Raw genomic sequence first — 11,083 nt, forward strand, 5'->3', positions numbered from 1 at the left:
TTCTCCTCCTCTAATACATATGCTTAAAGTTTTTCTTCATTGTGAGTACTGGTGAGAATGTTCAGAGTTATTAAGTACAGCTATTCAAAGAAAGCCACAGAATATTGATTACTGCTCTGCTCACCAAGATAAGGCAGTACAAGTGTTTCTAACCTTTTATAACAATACATTTCTGAAATTCATAATTATGTAGGGCAAAAAGGGCTGAGCATATGAATAAGGAAGCCAAAAGTAATTATAGGTATTAGGCAGAATTGAATAAGCTGATCAATATAAACGCAAAGCAGAAATTACCTGTGCCATTAAACCGCCCAGCTGATTATTTATTTATTTTTTTTAAAGATTTTGTTTATTTATTTGACAGAGATAGAGACAGCCAGCGATAGAGGGAACACAAGCAGGGGGAGTGGGAGAGGAAGAAGCAGGCTCATAGCAGAGGAGCCTGATGTGGGGCTCAATCCCATAACGCCGGGATCACGCCCTGAGCCGAAGGCAGACGCTTAACTGCTGTGCCACCCAGGTGCCCCTGATTATTTTTTTTAAAGATTATTTATTTATTTATTTATTTATCAGAAAGAGAAGGGGGGAGAAGCAGGCTCCCAGATGAGCAGGGAGCCCGATGCAGGACTCAATTCCAGGACCCTGGGATCATGACGTAAGCTGAAGGCAGATGCTTAACCGATGAAGCCACCCAGGCATCCCAGACCAGCTGATTATTATAGTGTGTTCCACAAGCGTTCAATTCTCTGTTCTTCTTGCTACATACAGGTTACTAGATTATTGGTTTCTCCCTATCTGCTTCAGAGAAAGTATCAATTGTTTTTCTTTTCTCTTTCTTTCCTTCTTCTCCCCTCTCCTTTTTTTTTTTTTTTTTGTCGTGTGGTGGCACAGGGATGGGAGAGTGCTAATGCAGTCTGCTGCTACCACAAATTATGCAGCCAAGTTTCCCACATTTGGAGAAATCAGCACATCCAGAGTGAAATGGATAAGCCTTGCCCTGGGAAAACCACTCTCCTGACAGGTAAGTATCCCCCCCCCCTTTTTTTTTTCCAGATGAAATAATCCCAACTGAATTAACAGAAAAACTATAGATCTAATAAGGATTTCACAAGAATGTCAGATACAAGATCCATTTACAAAGATCAGCAATGTTCCTCTGCATCAGCAATAGCTAACTAAAAATGTAACATTCTGTGATGCTGTTCCTACTAATAATCAAAACTATAAAGTATGAATTTAACGGAATAAACAATGTATATGATCTCTATGGAGAAAAAATTTTAAATTTATTAAGGACATAAAGGTCTTAAATAAATGGAGTGCTATATACCATGCTCATGGAATGGATGGCAACAGGGTAAAATGTCAGTTCTCTAAAACTAATCTGCAAATTCAATTCAATCCCAGTTAAAATTCTATTAGGACTTTTTAAAAAATGAATTCAACACACTTATACTGCCATGTATAAGAAGACTAAATATGTTATGAATGATTCAAGCAATTTTGAAAAAGTGCTGCTTGGCAACCCTCGTTTTGAAAAGGGGCCTTACTGCAGGTATCAGACAACTGATATGTACAGGTGGAGAAAGGATTGATAAAGCATTTAACAGATGATATTAGGAAAGTGTCATTTTATGGAGAAAAGTAATACTGGATTCCTAGCTTATAGCAAGCAGTGTTTCTCAACCCTTTTTTATTATAGTCTACTTAAACTTTTTTAGACTTTTCCCCCTAATTTTCTACCTTTTCCAATGAAATTTTAATACTGCAAATATTTATATATCTATATCTGTTTATATGCCTTGGGAGAGTGAAATTTAGTTGGATTAAAGTCCTAAATGGACAATGGAAATCTGAAAAGTCAATGGTAAAAGAAAAAAGAGAAACATAGATTATTTTTCTGGCTTTGGGGTGTGGGAGAACTTCTTAAACCAATTCCCCAAAGCACAAACTCTAAGATAAAAAAGAAATGGATGGAAAAGACATTAGAATTAAAGACTTTGCTTCATTGAAAAATATAATAGGGAAAGTTCATATACAGACCACAGATTGGAAAGGAATATTTGAAATAACTAAAGTCAATAAGGGATAAATATCTACAATAAACAAGACATCTTGTTAATTACAATGTAATTACAATTACAAATGGTAAACCCGGGATGCCTGGGTGGCTTGGTCGGTTAAGCGTCCACCTTCAGCTCAGGTCATGATCCCAGGTCCTGGGCTAGAGTCCCGCATCTGCTCCTTGCTCAGTGGGGAGCCTGCTTCTCCCTCTGCCTGCTGCTCCCGTTGCTTGTACTCTCATGCTCTCTATCTCTCTGTCAAATAAATAACTTAAAAAAAAAATAAAGAAAAAGAAAAGAATATGGTAAACCTAAGAGAAAAATGGGTGAAGGATATGAACATGACCTTCACATAAGGGGAGACACGAAGGGACGCCAGGGTGGCTCAGTCAGTTAAGTGTCTGCCTTCAGCTCAACTCATGATCTCAGGGTCCTGGGATTGAGTCCTGCATCAGTCTCCTTGCTCAGCGGTGAGCCTGCTTCTCCCACTGTTTGCTGCTCTCCCTGCTTGTGCTCTCTCTCACTCTCTCTGACAAATAAATAAATAAAATCTTTTTTTAAAAAGGGGAGACACTAATAACTAACATATAAAGTGATACTCATTTCAACTTCAAAAATAATCAGAAAAGAGAGGCTAAGATCATTGAAGGAGCACCACTATTATTCAACGTGGTACTAGAAGTCGTTGCAACAGCAATCAGACGACAAAAAGGGATCAAAGGTATTCAAATCGGCAAAGAAGAAGTCAAAATGTCTCTCTTCGCAGATGACATGATACTCTATATGGAAAACCAAAAAGAAGCCACTCCCAAACTATTAGAAGTTATAGAGCAATTCAGTAACGTGGTGGGATACAAAATCAATGCTCAGAAATCAGTTGCACTTCTATACACGAATAACGAGACCGAAGAAAGAGAAATTAGGGAATCCATCCCATTTACAATAGCACCAAAAACCATACGTTACCTTGGAATTAACCAGAGACGTAAAGGACCTATATTCTAGAAACTATAAATCACTCTTGAAAGACATTGAGGAAGACGTAAAAAGATGGAAAGATATTCCATGCTCATGGATCGGAAGAATTAACATAGTTAAAATGTCCATGCTACCCAGAGCAATCTACACTTTCGATGCTATCCCGATCAAAATACCGAGGGCATTTTTCAAAGAACTGGAACAAATAGTCCTTAAATTTGTATGGAAACAGAAAAGGCCCCGAATCTCCAAGGAACTGTTGAAAAGGAAAAACAAAGCTGGGGGCATCACAATGCCGGATTTCGAGCTGTACTACAAAGCTGTGATCACAAAGACAGCATGGTACTGGCACAAAAACAGACACATAGACCAATGGAACAGAATAGAGAACCCAGAAATGGACCCTCGGCTCTTTGGGCAACTAATATTTGATAAAGCAGGAAAAAACATCCAGTGGGAAAAAGACAGTCTCTTCAATAAATGGTACTGGGAAAATTGGACAGCTACATGCAAAAGAATGAAACTTGACCACTCTCTCACACCATACACAAAAATAAACTCCAAATGGATGAAAGACCTCAATGTGAGACAGGAATCCATCAAAATTCTAGAGGAGAACATAGGCAGCAACCTCTACGACATCGGCCAAAGCAACCTTTTTCATGACACATCCCCAAAGGCAAGAGAAACAAAAGATAAAATGAATTTATGGGACTTCATCAAGATTAAAAGTTTCTGCACAGCCAAGGAAACAGTCAGAAAAACTAAGAGGCAGCCCACGGAATGGGAGAATATATTTGCAAATGACACTACAGATAAAGGACTGGTATCCAAGATCTACAAAGAACTTCTCAAACTCAATACACGAGAAACAAATAAACAAATCAAAAAATGGGCAGAAGATATGAACAGACACTTTTCCAATGAAGACATACAAATGGCTAACAGACACATGAAAAAATGTTCAAAATCATTAGCCATCAAGGAAATTCAAATCAAAACCACACTGAGATACCACCTTACGCCAGTTAGAATGGCAAAAATAGACAAGGCAAGAAACAACAATTGTTGGAGAGGATGTGGAGAAAGGGGATCCCTCCTACATTGTTGGTGGGAATGCAAGTTGGTACAGCCACTCTGGAAAACAGTGTGGAGGTCCCTTAAAAAGTTAAAAATTGAGCTACCCTATGATCCAGCCATTGCACTACTGGGTATTTACCCAAAAGATACAGACGTAGTGAAGAGAAGGGCCATATGCACCCCAATGTTCATAGCAGCAATGTCCACAATAGCTAAATCGTGGAAGGAGCCGAGATGCCCTTCAACAGATGACTGGATTAAGAAGTTGTGGTCCATATATACAATGGAATATTACTCAGCTATCAGAAAGAACGAGTTCTCAACATTTGCTGCAACATGGACGGCACTGGAGGAGATAATGCTAAGTGAAATAAGTCAAGCAGAGAAAGACAACTATCATATGATTTCTCTCATCTATGGAACATAAGAACTAGGATGATCAGTAGGGGAAGAAAGGGATAAAGGTGGGGGGGTAATCAGAAGGGGGAATGAAACATGAGAGACTACGGACTATGAGAAACAAACTGAAGGCCTCAGAGGGGAGGGGGGTGGGGGGAATGGAATAGACCGGTGATGGTTAGTAAGGAGGGCACGTATTGCATGGTGCACTGGGTGTTATACGCAACTAATGAATCATCGAGCCTTACATCGGAAACCGGGGATGTACTGTATGGTGACTAACATAATATAATAAAAAATCATTAAAAAAAAAAAAAAAGATCATTGAAGGAGAAGTCATGGAACCGAAAGGCCATTGTAGTAAAGGATCATCAATACACTGATTTCTTCAGAAATCTTCAGAAAATGAGAGGGAGTAACATAAGGCTTGTAAATGATTGCAACAAGAAAGGGTTATCTGATATTATAAACTTCACAGAGGGGTGTTTAAGAAAGAAAGAAAATTGCACAGAAGGAGATTTGGGAGACAATCTCCAAGTGTCTCTTTAATTTTGCATATCTTGTGAGCAGACTGCCTTTGTTCTCGACTATCTTTTTAAGGATGTTATTCTCTGAACAGTTTTGGAAGATAGGTAACAAAGGCAGGTTTGTTTACTGTCCATTATAATAAACATACTGTTTCCCTATATGGGAAAGATCAGAAAGGCTTATTATCCATTTTAAAAGATTTGTGTTCGCTAAGCTCAGGTTTCCTCTCCTCTACTGCATCCCCATGTGTGCAGGTATTACCTGACCCTCAATACCGTACGGGAATTGGTCTTTGGGAAACTGGTACAAAAAAAAACCCAACAATACTCTGGCGGTTACTATCGCTGTGAATAATAAACTGTCCTTTGTCCCTGACCTGGGAGACTCATGTCTTCTGCCAACATCCATGAAACTGTGCCAAGGTAACTTTTAGCTTGCAAGTAGGGGTAAAATCTCAGTCCCTTACAATTTTTGACATGAACATTCTTAGGCACCTCCAAGCCCAGTGGAGAAAGTTATGTGGGCCAGAGAAAAAACCTCACAGGTATGTGGGATTAGCTCTGTTGGTCTATCTATAGGTAGACTATAGTGAGTACGGTGAGGTAAGGAGTGGAAATCTTTCCAGATGCACAGGGCTCTGGGAACTCATATTCATTCCTGGAGCACAAGGTGCCATCTTCCTTTGGGCATATTCAGGACATATTTACTATCGACAATGAAACTGTAAAGGTCAGGAGAATGGGGGTCTTATCTAAATCATGTGGAACTCTGCATTCTCTATTTAGTTCTTTCACATAATCACTTTACATAATTTGGAATTTACAAATTACAAATACACAAAATAATACTATATATTTTACAGGGATGTAGACATACTTAAGGACATATATTGTTTATACTTTAGGGTGGGTCCTTATGTTGGAGAGGGGAACAAGGGTGGGAATCAAGGGTTAAAGAGGAAAATCAAACAAAACCAAATAAGGGGGAGTCCTTGCCCGACTGATGATAGCAGTATGCCATGACTAAATAAGTTCTCTCTACCTTAGGTTCAAAACCAAAACCAACAAAGTGTAGATTTGATCACATTCCAGCAAGCAACTTGAAATGGTCTGAAACAGATGAACCCTAATTCCAACTTCAATTTGAATTGTTTTCATTCTTTTTTTTTTTTTCTTAATTTTTCAGCTCTGTTGCCTTTTTATGATGTCACCTCAAATGCCCTAGGCCTTTGACTTTCTGCTCTCTGTAAAGGATTTTCTACCAAACATGTCCCTCAGTTTCACAAATGTTTATTACCTCAGGATAGGATACTCCTGGACCTTCAGGGACCTACCACTCTGCCCTAGCCCACATAGCTGGCACTGTGGCTGGGCTATAGAGGACCTACAAGTGGAACCACTCAGTACATGGAAAGTATCTTGGGTAAGCAGGGGTCTCAGGGTTGGTTGGTGATATAAAAGTCTCTTAGGGATACTGTGAGCAAGTTTTTCTGAAACAAGGCAATGGTGGTGGCAGGTGATGGGAAATAATTGAAGTTTGGGTGATAGAGGATTAAAGAGTGAAGGGAGGAGCATAAAATAATGAGAAAGGAGTAAAAGAGGTGACTATGACAAAAACTAAAGTTTGTTTCTCATTACAGTTGGTCAGAGTTCACATGTAATCTGTGAGTTTCAGAGTAAGCATGTTGAGAGTAGGAAGGCAGCCATACCTGAATGACCTGAGGGCAACAGAAGGACAGGAACTAGAACATTTGACTTCTGCCCTTTTGGAATTGGACCAATGGATATTTATGTGGTAGACAAATAGGCTGTGGAAATGAATGTGAAAAGGGGAGGTTTTTCTCTCACTTCACAATTAAAATATTTAAATTTTAGGAATTTGATAGCTTATCAAAGAGATCCTGACAATTTCATGTACCAGCTGCTGACTTAATATGATTATTTTTTTTTAAGATTTTATTTATTTGAGAGAGAGAAAGCACAAGTGGGAGGGGTAGAGGGAGAGGGAGAGAGAATCTCAAGCAGACTCTGCTAACCATGGAGCCCTACATGGGGCTCCATCTCATGACCCCAAGATAACGACCTGAGCTGATACGAAGAGTTGGACCCTTAACCAACTGTGCCACCCAGGTGCCCCAGTATGATTATTTAGATATTAAACTTCTTATTTTGTGCCAAGAGCATTTGTAAGGTATGACAAATAAGAAAATAACACTGGCAAGTTCCATGGAATAAATATTTTAATGTATACCACACACCAAAGTGGTTATTCAGTGATTTGAATGAGAGAGAAGTTTATTTTTCCCCTCACATAATACATAGTTTAGGGGTGAGCAGTCTAGAGCTATTATGATAACTGTGTTCTCAAGTCCCAAAATCCTTCTAGCTTTTTTTTCTACCATGTCTAGAGGAGGGTCTTTGTCTTTAAGGGTGGAGGTGGTTCATCACTCTATCCTTCATCCAAATAGTAAGATACAGGATGTGGAGGAAGGAAGGTATTCTCCTTCTCTTTCCTGGCACAAACCTGCAGGGACAGTGCATACTTTGCTCACAACACAATGGCCTAAACTTCATCATAAGACCACATCTAGCTACAAGAAAATCTGGGAAATGTATTTACTGGATAGTTTTATGCCCACCTAAGATTTCTGTTACTCTTGAAGAAGAGGGAAATAGTGTTTGGTGATAACTACTAGTCTTAGCCATGATGTAGAACATTCACAGAAAAATTTGATCTGAGTTTTTTGGGGGGCAGAGCTTACTCTGACAATGATGAAAGCTGTGAAGAGTTCAGTTCAAATAATTCAAATGTCTGATAACAATCCCTGTCCCTGTAAGTTCCATGAAGAGCCTATAGCTTCACCAAGAGAGATAGGAATATGAACCAATTATTTCAATATAAAATACACAAAATACAATAGAAGACAAACATGGAGAATTGATTCAGATATGAGCTCTTAGAAGATGCTCTCACTGAACACCAATGATGAACCAAGTCTCTCAAAAGAATAAACACATAAAGAGCTACAGAAATTAAATGTTAAAACAAATTTTCAACAATACTCCATAACTAATAACTGTAGTTTAATTCCTTCAGTGGAGTGCTAAATTTATCAGTAGTCCTGGCAATGTTCTCAGTGACATCTTCAGTGGGTCAGCAGCACCCCAAAAGCAAGCAGCACATTCCAGTTTTTGACTCCTGGTGCCAAAGCTCGTCAGGAGCTAGGCCTGAGCAACATGGATCTCCATCTGTCCTTTGAAAGAAAAACAGTTAAGGGTGTTTGCTTGGTTATTCCCTGCAAAGTCAAACCAAGCTTAGGAAAAGAATCAACTGTCTTCCTGGTTTCACTGGCTCAGTGTTCTGTAAGTGTTCCTTTCAAACCAAGTATTTATGAGGGTCCCAAGGGTGTCTCCAAACAACGCTGGTCAGTTCACCTACAGAAACAGCCATTTTCTTACCATCCTCTCACCTCCACTGAGCATGTCAACCTCCTTCTCTAGATGGAACTTGTCTTTGAGACCCTGCCCTCACTTCCACTGGCTGTGCCTACTGGGCAATACAGATCCCTCAAACTTGATGCTTCTAATAGAGTGAAGCCCTGTAAGTACCAAGGGTGTGTGGAAATTGTCTCTCCTTTTAATGATGGCCAATACAGTTCTGCTGTCTCATCAAATTTTTGTGAACAAATAGTTTTTACTTAGAGGTTTTCTCTACTAGCCATTCCCACTTCCTAGGTGGAATGTGAGTCTTTGGTGCCTGATCCGATGGGCAAGACTGGGTTGAGGACACTATGTAGTACTCGGAATTGCCCCTCCCCTCCTGCAGCTGTGATGTCTACTCCCTTTTCTCTGGGAATGATTCTCTCCAGAGGGCTCTTCCTCTTGCAAATTCTTGAAGCCCCACCCATGTTGCTCACCAGAAGAGCCCTGAAATGTCTGAATTCCACTTGAGTTCAAAGTGGGACACCTCCCAGCAGCAAGTTAAGGAAGGAGGAGGCACAGATTAAATTATACTCCCTGTTTTCTGACATTGACTGTGAGCCACAGCTCCTCCCCCAACCTCGCTGTAAATAGCAAATTTCATTGGAAACCTTGAAGCCCATCTCTTTGCTGTTTGGGCACAGAAGAGTCATCTAGATATGTGCAATAAAGATTTAAATACTCAGTGCAGGGGCGCCTGGGTGGCACAGCGGTTAAGCATCTGCCTTCGGCTCAGGGCGTGATCCTGGCATTATGGGATCGAGCCCCACATCAGGCTCCTCCGCTATGAGCCTGCTTCTTCCTCTCCCACTCCCCCTGCTTGTGTTCCCTCTCTTGCTGGCTGTCTCTATCTCTGTCAAATAAATAAATAAAATCTTAAAAAACAAATACTCAGTGCAATAAAGATTTAAGAAATAGCTCCTGATGTGTTTTCCCTTTGCCAAACGCCATTTTGCAAAAGAGAAGGATGTGAGGTGTGGACAGTGCCTGTTGCACAGGAAAGGGAAATTGACAGCCTCTCCTCTATTAGGTGAGGTGAAAAAAAAAAGCAAAGATTACACCGTTGGAGGAAAGTCCAAGCACAGTAAAAGAAAACAAACAGTTCCCGTAGGAAAGCCAATAAAGGCCGGGAGTCAAGAAACCAGTGGGATTTCAAAAGCCCTTCTTTTTCATGCTAATGACTCTGTGGTTGAATGGTGCTGATTTCGGCAGCTCTCTGCAGAGATAATTACCTGTTGTCTTTTTTTTTCTTTTCTTTCTTTTCTTTTCCTTCTCTTTTTTTCCTTTCTTCTCTCTCTCTCTCTCTTTTTTAGTAATCGCTACACCCAACGTGAGGTTTAAACTCATGACCCTGAGATCAAGAGTCATATGCTCTACCAACTGAGCCAGCCCGGCCCCTTTTGTCTTTAATTCTAGCCAAAGCTGTTGCTATCTGGCCCTCGACAGCAGCTTGCCCTTTTATCCCTGATATTAATCTGAGTGATGCAAAACTAGAGTAAATCCACATTGGTTTAACAACATGGATTCATGACTTTTACCAGCGGCATCATTCAGGCTGGCAGATAAACATTGCTTCACTTCTTAGGTGATTCTGGAGCTGAGTTATTCAGAAAGCGTCAGCTAACTCCCAGGGGTGGCCTATTAACATTGCACTGAACGGTAACAGAAGCCAGCGGCGAATTGCAAACAGTGACTGTGCAATCAGCTGTGAGCTCATAGAGCCCAGCTTCTGTGACCATTTAACTACCTACATTTCTGCCACACATTTTTTCCAAGGAGATACTGCATGGTCCATTTAGCTGGTCAGGATAACAAGGACCCTTAGCTGGAAAGGAAATAATGATTTAATAGTTTGTCTTATTCCTATGAGGGAGAAAAACATTGCTTTGGTGAATTCAGCATTTGGAGCTGAATATGCAATTCCCATCATGGCAACAAAGAACAATAAAAGCAATTCTACCTGTTCTGAGGCTTTGCTTCCCCCCTCCCCCTCCCTGCGGATTATCCTGAGGATTACAAAAGACTGTACCGGATGCTTAAAAGATGGGGTAATCTGAATCCTTTAAAGAAGGAGAAGAGACAGTGGTCTCTGAATTTCATCAACAATCTATAGTCCTCAAATAGAATCAGAAATGCTTCTTATGTAGAAGAATGTTTACCAAATAGGAATTTTACTATCTGAGTATTGAATTCAGTGATACCAAGGGCATTCTTTTGTAGACAAAGGTCCTGCCTAGGTTTGCTTTCTAACCTTTTACTAACCTAAGTGCATTGAAGAACACCTTTGAAACACTGTTCAATTTTTTTGGTGGGTGGGGTAGCCTTTTTTTTTTTTTTTTTAAAGCCAGTTGAATATTTCTTTTGGAACATCAGTTCTTTTATAGACACTTTCCCTTTTTACCCACTAGTAAGCAGAGATTTACTAAAGGTCTGTCATCAGAGGGAGGATAGTTTGTGTAGACGTGTGGGGGTGAGGTTCATAAAGAAGGCACCTCCCTTGGACTCTTCTTTCCTGAGGTTGACTCTGATTCCTCCAACATTTTTTCATTATGGTCT

The 11,083-nt window shown here is 40.1% G+C and overlaps 1 pseudogene; it reads right to left on the reverse strand.

Annotated features, from left to right (window-relative positions):
* Nucleotides 1-894: 894 nt before the first annotated feature.
* On the reverse strand, nt 895-1,029 carry LOC121104522 (annotated as a pseudogene).
* Between the last annotated feature and the right edge of the window lie 10,054 nt (nt 1,030-11,083).

This window comes from Ursus maritimus, unplaced genomic scaffold (genome assembly GCF_017311325.1).
Source record: "Ursus maritimus isolate PB19 unplaced genomic scaffold, ASM1731132v1 scaffold_21, whole genome shotgun sequence".
NCBI lineage: Eukaryota > Metazoa > Chordata > Mammalia > Carnivora > Ursidae > Ursus > Ursus maritimus.